This window comes from Triticum aestivum, chromosome 1D, assembly GCF_018294505.1.
Source record: "Triticum aestivum cultivar Chinese Spring chromosome 1D, IWGSC CS RefSeq v2.1, whole genome shotgun sequence".
Classification (NCBI taxonomy): Eukaryota; Viridiplantae; Streptophyta; class Magnoliopsida; order Poales; family Poaceae; genus Triticum; species Triticum aestivum.
The window spans coordinates 35,638,675-35,649,391 of NC_057796.1; positions in this window are offsets into that span (position 1 = coordinate 35,638,675).

Here is a 10,717-nt window from a genome sequence, read left to right on the forward strand (position 1 = left end):
CTTCAAATTTTTCGTCCATTTCATGCCTTAATTCTTTTAATATTTCTTCTTTCAATTCTTTCTTTATTATTTTTGTAAATTCTTCAAATCTTTTGTCCATTTCTTGATCTATGTATTCACTGTCTAAAGGGTCAAGCCCCTTTAGAAGGCATTCTTGATATGTCTTATATTTTGGAGACTCTTCCTTCTTTATATTTTTGAGCTTCATGCCTCCCCCTTTGTGGGAGTTCGTGAAGCAGGTATGCCTCTTTTCATTTGGATATAGTCTTTAGCCTTTGGGTCAATATAATAAGCTGGTCCTAATACCTTTCTTGCCCAAAGTAAGGCATCATCTATATTATAATATCTTTTGAATGTTAAATCTTGTCCTTTTCTTTTTGCTTATAATTTTTCAATCATTATATTTTCCCATTCCAAATATATACCAGGTTTATTTCCATCAAATATAAGATATAGTGTTTCTCCTTTTGGTATTTCAATCTTTTCTGGCTTTGGCAAATTTTCGTTTAATTCATTAAAATATTCTGCCAAATTATTGAGAATTGATAAAAAAATATCCTTTTTCCTCTCTCTTGAGAGTATATTGGAACCAGAAATTATCCAATATGCATCTTTGAGCTTCATCAAGCATGATATGGGTTTTTGGCTTGAAATTGAATGTATTTGGCTGAAACATTTTCAGCCTATTTTCTTCTCCAAAGTAGAGATATTCATCCTTGTTGGCGAATAATCCTTTCTTCATTTCTGCAAATTTGATGCACGAGAAAATGTGTCAGGTAAGGTATTATCCTTCCCCTTAATATGCTCAGAAATAACTTTATAACCATTCCCAGCTATGGTGTCTTCAAATAAGAACCATCTTCTGGTTGAGCTTTTCTTACTATTAATTTTAATGTAATATCGACATATAGCTTCACAGTCTGTTCGCATTGTAAATTCTTTAAATCCTAGATATAGCCTAAATGCATTTATTGCATTTACAACTGCAAGGATTTCCCTATCAATATTATTTACCGTCTTTAATTTGTAACTTCCCGAAGCATATCTGCATATTTTTTCATCTGCTTTTGGGGAGTATTTATTGGGTTTTTGTTTTAGTATCGCACCCCATCCTACCTTAGATGCATCTGTCTCAGTTATAAAATAATTGCCTTCTAGAGGCAATTCTAGGGGTTTTAAATTCTTGGCCTTTTCCTTGATGGCCTTTACTAATTTTATATCTTCGGAATTGAAGTATTTTTGACAATTTTTCCTTAATTTAGCATATAAAGGTCCTACTAACTTTGCTAAGTTGTCTATATAGTTTCGCGCATAGTTTACAATTCCTAAGAACCGCTTTAAACCTTTTTATCACTCATATTATCAGGAAACTCTAATATTTTCTTTGCAATATGTTATTGTAGATATATCTTTCCTTCTCCTATTTCATGCCCAAGGAAATTTATTTTTCTTTGCAAATTTCCATCTTCTTTTTGGATAGTATGATTCCATTTTGTTCTTCCTTTCGAAAGAACACTTCAAGATGGGCTATATGCTCCTTGTATGATTTTGAGAATACTAACAAATCATCTACGTATACTAATATAAATGCTTGATTCTCATTAAATATAGTTTGCATCTTTCTTTGAAATAGTGCAGGTGCATTCTTTAGACCTAATGGCATTACTAGCCATTCATAGTGGCCTTGTGGACAAGTAAATGCTGTCCAAGGAATAGATTCTTCACCCATTTTTACTTGCCAAAATCCTGCCTTTAAGTCGAATTTAGAGAAATATTTACTTCCTCGTATTCTGTTAATCCATTCCTGCTTATTAGGTATATTATATGCATCATCAATTGTATTATCATTAAGCCTTTTAAAATTAGTTACCATTCTAGATTTACCTCTAACTTCTTCAGCATAATTTCTAACTAGAAAAGCAGCAGATCGATGAGGACTTCAACTTTCTCTTGTAGCTTTTAACTTTAATAACTCTTCAATATGCATTTTGAACTCTTCAATATCTTTTGGAGTAGCTTCTATTGGTCCTGACTTCATTATATAATCATGATTTATGATATTTATTTTGCAAACTATAGAGTTCTTATCCCATTGTTTCATTGGTATTTCTCCAATAATTTGTATGCTTTCTAGTCTTTGCACAACCTTATCTATATCTTTTTTAGATTTTATATCTCTATACCAATTTGGCGAAAATGATTGTAACCCAATGCATTTTGTACATGTATTTTCTATATGATATTCTTCTATGGTCTCACTAAGTTCTTCTTTACAGAATTCAAGGGGGTCTGGACTTGTGCTATCTTCATCATCTAAATTAGATATTTGTAAATTTTGCAAGGACTTTCTTTGTTTTCGCACTTCAGATATGTATGGAACATTATCTTGATAAGGGATAAATGTTACCCCTTCTTCATGTATGATTGTGGTTTGTAAAGATTGTTGTAAAAATCTTAACCCTATTATCATGTCATCATTTATTACTAACAAATCTCTTATTGTAATTTCATCTATTATTTATTTTGTGCCATTTATGTAAGCTTCAATATTATATGCTATCTGATTATGGATCTTCTTTATTCCTGACATATCAGTAGATGCTTCAGCTTTATTATCATCTATAGTTTCAACTATTTCGGGACACCTCATAAAATATTTATCATGGATGATATTCTTAGTGCAACCAGTATCTAATAGTGCCAGTATTTTATATGAAATATTTGGCTTTAGAACAATCCTAACTGGGATCCTTATTCCTAACACTTCTTTAAATGGTAATCGAACAATATATTTGTTTCCAAAACTAGTAATTGCATCTTCCAATTGTATTAATTTGTCTCCTTTTTTATCCCTTACTGTTACCATTTGCTCTTTCATTTCCGTGATTTTAGCAATATTATTGTCTTGCTTATTACTATTTTGTTACTCCTCTTTAAGTGTTTCTAGTTCTGCTTCTAGCTTATTTATTCTATTTTCTAAATTTCTAACCCTACGGGATAATATTCGTTCTTCTGGTTCTAATTCTATTTCTTGTCTCCACTTTTGATTTGGCTCTTAGACATGAGGCACATGCTTGTTTTAAACAGAAGCTACATGTGAACCTATTATCTTGGCTTGGGTAATATATACAGAAAGCACATTTTATGTTATAATCACCTTTTCCTCTAATCCAATCATGTTCACAATCTACTTGGTTCATCATTTCAATTTTTAAACCGGCTAATTCATCTATTAGGTCTATTTCATCTTCACTTGATTCATATTCTGGAGCCTCATTTTCTACTTCATCGGTCTCTATAATTGAATATATTGACTCATCGTCTTTTATTTCATCATCACATACTAATATATTCTCATTAACGCTATCTATAATTAATACTCTCTCTTGTTCTTCATATTTACTAGAGTACCTTTTCTGATCTTTATTAGGGCAAGTTCTGCTTGGGTGATCAAGAGAGTTACATATGAAACACCTGCATGTTTTATCATAGGTTTTCTTAGGATTATATCTTCTTACATTTCTTTTATGCAAGAATGGGGCTCTATTGTCTGACCTTCTTCAAAAATATCTTTTCTTTGTTCTAAAATTTCTATTATCTCTTCTTTGTGGTTTATAATATTTGTTTTTCCTATGCCTTTCTTCTCCATATGTTAGTGGTATTTGGACAATCTTATTGCAAAAATTGTAATATGATTTCTTCATAGATCTTTGGGCTTGAATGCTAGTACACACCTTTCTTAATTGTTTGAAAACAAATGTTATGGCTTGGGATATATTTACCACATTTCCTCCTATTTATTTTTTATACTCCTCAAATATTATGGAACCTAGAGGATCAGGCAACTTATTAAAATATATTTCTACTACACCTACATTGAAACCTTGTTTAGCAGTAGTAGCATTATACAAATAATGCTGGGAAAATTCTTTTATACCTTTCCGGCTTGTTAATGTTAACTATTCTATTTCTCTTACCCTTTCATTTTGTAATGAGGTATGTCCTAATTCTGGATCTTCTGCTATGATCATATTTGAGATAACATTCGCAAGGTTATTAGGGTTACTTCCAACCCTTTTTAATTCTTCATATTGACTAGGGTATGACTCTACCCATTGTTCCCATAGAACTTTTACAGATTCTCCTAAAAATATTTCAAGATATGTTAACATATCTTCTACCTTAGTGCCTAAATTATACTGATTTTGTATATATTTTTGCACTATTAAACTTTTCCTTATGCTGATTATATTCGGCCAGTTTATTGGATCATGAGCTGCTAGGTTTAATAGCGCCATCATTCTTATAATTCTGGAATTGCACTGGTTTTTCAAAATCTCTTCTTTTAGTACCCATATATCTATATTGTCCTGGGATATATGTAGGTTGATAATCATCTTTTTCTGGAGGCTATTGTCCAGCTGATCTGGTAGGTCTCTCTCTTTCTCCTTCTCTTTTTACAGAAGATTCTCCATATCCTCTTCTTCTTTTACCACTATTTTCTACTTCCATACTTCCATTGCATTGTCTAAATTATGCAGTCCAACATCATCTAGTGAGTTATAGAAATCACTATTTTGTTCTGAATCATCATATCTTTCATCTTCTAACCATATTTCTTTTATTAATTCTTCCTCCTCCTCATAACTTTCTAATAATAACTTATTATTGATATCCCATTGCTCTTCTTCACTAATAACTTCTTCTTCTTGAACAATATTCTTATCTTTATTATTATTATTAATGATAGCATTTTTATTAATAATAGCATTTGCTTTTGTTTCTGCGGATGCTATAATTTTATCTTCCATGGTTGAACTACTAGTGGCAAACTTCTTATCATTTTTTAGTTTCTTTAGCCTTGCAATTTCTCTAATAATAAATAGTTCTCTTTCTCTTATTTTGGGCCAATCCTTTGTCATAGAATGACTATATTCCCATTCAATATGCTTTAGTTTCTTTTCCCAATGATTTATTTCATCCTCTAAATTAGCCTTTTCCATGCATTCAGATACACCTTTATTTTTATCATCATTAATTTCTGATTCTGACATAGAAGATTCAGAGTCTTCTATTGATGTAGCTTTATAGTTCATAAAAAGAATACTGCTACTTCCTTCACAATTTTGATAGCTTATATAGTTTTCAGGTTGCTTTAATTCTTTTTTCTCTATTAATTCACATATCTTCCATTCTTCTCCAGCTCTTTCTTCAGAACCAATTTTAAGAGGATTCATAAACTTTATACCTTTTGATTGCATACTAGCAATTACGTCATTCACATTTACTCTATATCTGGAGCTACTTCTATTAGTGAGCCTTCCTATAAATTCTATGCTTACTAGCAAATTTGTTCCTTTAAAATCTTCATAACCTTTAGTTTCGAAACCAAAACTCATTTTTTTAATAAATTCTTTTACGGGCATCATTAGGTCTGGAGCTATATAGGTTATTAATCTATTTTCATTCAAGTCTCCTTCCAAAAATCCTAATGCTGCTTTGTCTACAGATTCCCATCTTCTGTCTAATAAGGTTATCAAAACCTTCGCACCTAATTTCTTCCTTGTCATACCGTTGACTCCTATGATATACATGCCTTGATGAATATATTTGTAACCACAATATTTTAATTCATTTTCAATAGTTTTGCTTACAATTCTTAAATCTACCGGATGTGTTAACACACTTAATTCTACTTCTCTGGATATTCTGTATAGACCACTTTTACTTTCAAACATACCCATGTGATATCCTTGTTGAGGTTTTATTTTTCTTAGGGTATCTTTCGGGTATCTTTCTAGATCTCTTTGTATATCTATAACTTCTTCAATACTATCAACATCATCATCTTTGCATGATAATCTATGCTTCATGGCTAGAGGTCTTGAATCTTGCCTTACTAATTGGAGAGTTTTGTCTCTTCTAAGGAAGCCTTTAGATACGTCCATTTTTCTGAATTAATATTTCTAGTAGAGGCAACTATTCCAGATGATCATAGCACAATTTCCTTTCTTGCTTTGAACACTTTTTAACTTATCTAATACTTGAATTAATAGTTGGATGATTGTGTTATTTTGCCTTATTATTACTTTGGAATCTTCATTTGGGGAGTCGTGATCGGAGAACCCGACAGGAGGTGACAGATATTTAGCTACTTCGTTTAATGCTTGAGTATATTCGGTCATATAATTATGAGATAATCAAAGTTTTAACCTCTTGCACCAACTTTTTTATTTCAAGTATATCTTGTTTTGATTCAGTGCGTGGGAGTGACTATTTGCCTTTATTTAGGTAACGGCCTATTGATAACACTTCCTCTTTAATATAATCGTTATTCTTGCAAACTGTTTCTGTCTTGCTTTTGCTTCCTCTAGCTTATGTAAAGCTAGATCAATTTTATTATTCAACCCTGAATACTTATCAACAAGCTTTTGGTATTCTTTAAATAAACTTTCAAATTTTTGGTCTAAATTATCTTGTCTTTTCCCCAAGATATGTAAAAGTTATATATCAAATCGACGACTATATTTAACTGGCTATGAGATGTATGCCAGATATGCTCTTCAGAGGGATTTACTCTACACCTTATATTTAGATTTTCCTTTGTATTTACTACTTTATCTGTGCAAACTTCTAAGTTTAAATATTTTAACCTTTCAATGATTAAACGCTGGACCTGATACCAACAATATAGGGAATTAAATATTGCTAAATATGTGATTCGATTTTGATTAGGTTAATTTGGGATTAGGTGAAAAGTGGTAGACAGGTATGTTTTTTCTCTTGAATAATATTTACTGTTCACTAGGATGGGCACTATTCACAATAGTGTTACTATTCGGTACACTATTTGGAATAGTACTTCACTATTCACAACAATATTTAATTCAATATGATTACCTTCACGTTCTAACTTGATTATTTATTTGATACATGATCTATTCTAGGCTGGCGAGGCCAACAATTCGTCAAGAGTGTGCGCAGAGCTGTAAAATCCTACTCAGTACTCACCATATTTTTCATTAGGTTGTATCAGATGTAGCTAGGTACGTTCACTTAGTAGTTTTAATTGCAAATTTATGGGGTAAATTCCTATCGTCTTTCTAGGCAGTTCCACCCGGAGGGAACACTTCTCTACGGCCACATGGTTCTCATTTAAACGCCACTCTGGGCTACACAGAGAACTACACACGCAGAGGTTTCTCCTATAGGATCCCCAGCATAAGAACTCATCCCATAAATTCATCAATAAAAATACCAAGTGAAACCAAGAAACTACATCATTTCCACAACATAATTTACATATGGCTTTCCCTTTCGGGAGGCCCCGAAGGGATTACACAAACTAAAGAAAATTACCTTCTAATTACCTTCTTGACCCTTACAATGCTCTGGATATGGTGGCTCTTATTGCAGGATGAAAACTACTACTACTACTACTGAGCAACGAGCTTGCTAGCTGGGTCGCAGGTCTTTGCTCTATCGGTGGCGGGTGGCTCTTCTCCGTCTGGTGTTGTGTCTCTCTTCGCAGCAAATGTCTCCTTTTATAGGCGAGAGAGCAGCTCTCTGGATGGCTTCCAGGAGAATGCACCTCTTATTTTATATGTAGTAGGGATGCATGCGTGTCCCTCTAGGCGATGGATAAGAGCGAGAGATAGTGCCCCGACAAACTGCAATCTTGAGGAATCTATCAAATCTTTGCTTTGTTCACGTGGGCATTGTCTCTCCGTGGATAATTGGCTGGCCTCTGTGTACCAGTCCTTGCTCTTCGGCCATACAGGTCTTCATGCGATTAGCCTTCAGAGCTTCTTCTGCGTACATACATGTCAAGGCTGCTTAAATTTTCAACATTGCTTATTCATTTATTTTTAATTTAATTTAACTTGCTTAAATATTCAACATTGCTTATTCATTTATGTATTTTTTTTACAGGGGTCTTCCCTGCCCATATGATCGGTTATACCTTATTAATATTTAAAATATCTTTTTTCTTGGATTTTCTATCAACATTCGGGTCCTCCGCGGCCAAATAATTGATAGAAATATCAATATACGCAATTCGAATAATTTACCCGTGCCCTGCTACAACCATATGATCATCATCATCGTTTAACAGATTGAAATCATATTTTTGATCGCATATATACAACCGGTCTATTCTGCTAATATTAGCAGAATAACTATTCTGATAACACTTCCGCACTGCACGCTTAGCACAAATGCACTGCACTTTCAATAGCAAGGGTACTACAATACACGGACTAGTGAATTTCGTGTCGGAAAAAAAGGCAAGCGGTGTTTTTTGTTACCTTTTCGCTCTAGTTTTTTAATCGTTTATCGGAACGAGACGTGTAATATACCGTTGAAAAGCTATGGATTAGGCGCAACTTCCCCTTGTTGAACACTTTTCGAGATTCTTCACGGTTTAAGAGCAGTTTTGAAAATGGTGCGGCGCACGACGAGTGGGAGCGAGCGTTTTTCGCATTTGTTTCTAAACCGCTCGTCGGAATGAAGCAAATGATACAACTTTGAAAACATATCGTCGAGGCGCGTCTTTTTCATATCTATTATTTTCTCTAATTCGTTACGGTTTAAGAGCAGATTTAAATTTAGTAAATCGCGGAAATCTGTTTTTTCGATTTTTTAGCAATTTTCATACTGTTTTCGCTCCAGGTTTTGAACCGTTTGTCGAAACAAGGCGTGTGATATGCCGTTGAAAAGCTATGGACGAGGCGCAACTTTCATATGTTGAAATGTTTTTGATATTCCTTATGGTTTTTAGTTAATTTTGAAAATCGTGCGGCTGCCGAAGAGAGGCTGCGGCCGTTTTTCGTGAAATTTTCACAAACCGCTGCTCGAAATTATTCAAATTATACGGCATTGGAAAGATATCGACGAGGCGCAACTTTTTCATGTAGAACACTTCCACTAGTTCCTTACGGTTTAAGAGCAGTTTTTATTTTACCAAAAAGCGGACATTCTGTTTTTCGCGAGACCAAAATCGTCGTGTGTACTTCATTGGACAAAAGAACGCACTACTTCAATCTGAATACCGCATTGCAGTTTCTAGACAGAGAAGTGGATTATTAATACTTTTGCTAACATTTTATTTTGTAGTTTCATCTAAACTGCCAGGCCGAGTGTAGTGCACCGCACGCGACGACGAAGTGCACTGCAACTCTGGATGCATTTTTGCTTTTTTTACACATGAGTGCTTTTTAATTTTTGGGAGAATTTAACCACAACATAAATCAAAGCGAGTTGCATGGTTTTTTCTTGCTGTATTTTAAAAAAGTATAAAGGATTTTTGAATTCAAGTGTATTGATTTTTTTAAATGCATAGTGAACCACAATGATTTTTTAAAAATGAACTACAATACTTTGAAAAATGTACTTCTTCGGTTCACCGAGCGCACTGCATTTACAAAGAAAGATTTTACAAACTCGGTAATAACCCACAATGCAGTGTAACAAAACTGCATCGCTTTCTTTTTAAAAATGAACTACAATACTTTGAAAAATGTACTTCTTCGGTTCACCAAGCGCACTGCATTTACAAAAAAGATTTTACAAACTCGGTAATAACCTACAATGCAGTGTAACAAAACTGCATCGCTTTAAAAATGAACTACAATACTTTGAAAAAATGCACTTCTTCGGTTCCACAATGAATTTTTTAAAATGAACTACAATACTTTGAAAAAATGTACTTCTTTGATTCACCGAGCGCACTGCATTCACAAAGAAAGATTTTACAAACTCGGTAATAACCCACAATGCAGTCTAACAAAATTGCATCGCTTTCTTTTATTGTGTCTCCACGTTACAATTGTCACACACAAAATACAACCCACTGCACAATTTTTAAAATCCATTGAACTGCACGCAATGACACAGTGCGGTGCCTGCCCCGCGGAACCGCAAGCACGCTCTAGACGTACTGCAAGCACGCGGTCGCTCAAACTGCACCACGAACGCCGGTGAGCTGCACCACGAACACCAGTGAGCTGCAGAGCTACAGAGAGAGCCCCTCGCCTTTTTGTGCTCCACATCAGAGTAGGAGGAAGACTTGGACAAAAGCAAACTGCAATGCTCCACGACGATGCAGTACATGTCGTCGCTGCAGCGTGCTCGTTACTTCTTGAGAGTGAGGAATGGACTGCAGCGTCAGTGCCGCACGGGGCGAGGAACGGCGAGATGGTGGCGACCGGGACCCGGGATCACCCCAACGAGGAAACTGCTCGGACATAAACAGGAAACCGACAACACTGCAGCAATGAACCTCTCACAGTCACAACACAAAAAGGAAACAAAGGAATGTACTGCACAAAGCAACTCGTAGGCTTTGCAACCTACTGCGCCGAGGATGAAGTGAGCTACAACCACACATTTTTCTCGCATCTGCTCGAAGTAGATGGCCACCGAATAGTGCGTTGATGCGCGAGAGCACCACCGCGGACAAGAACTGCACACATGAGAAAACTGAAACGCATGAAGAGAGAAGGGAGCTGCGCCCATGAGAAAAATGAGTTGCGCCTGAGCCATGGGAGTGGCAGATCTGGGAAGGGAGGCAGAGGAAGAAGAAGTGGGCATAGGGGAAGAAGAGGAGGTGGTCAAAAGGGAGGCGGTCATCGGCGGCGTGAGAGGTGGCAGGGTAGTGGCCGGCGGCGTGAGAGGTGGCAGGGTAGTGGCCGGCGGCGTGAGAGGTGACGGTGGA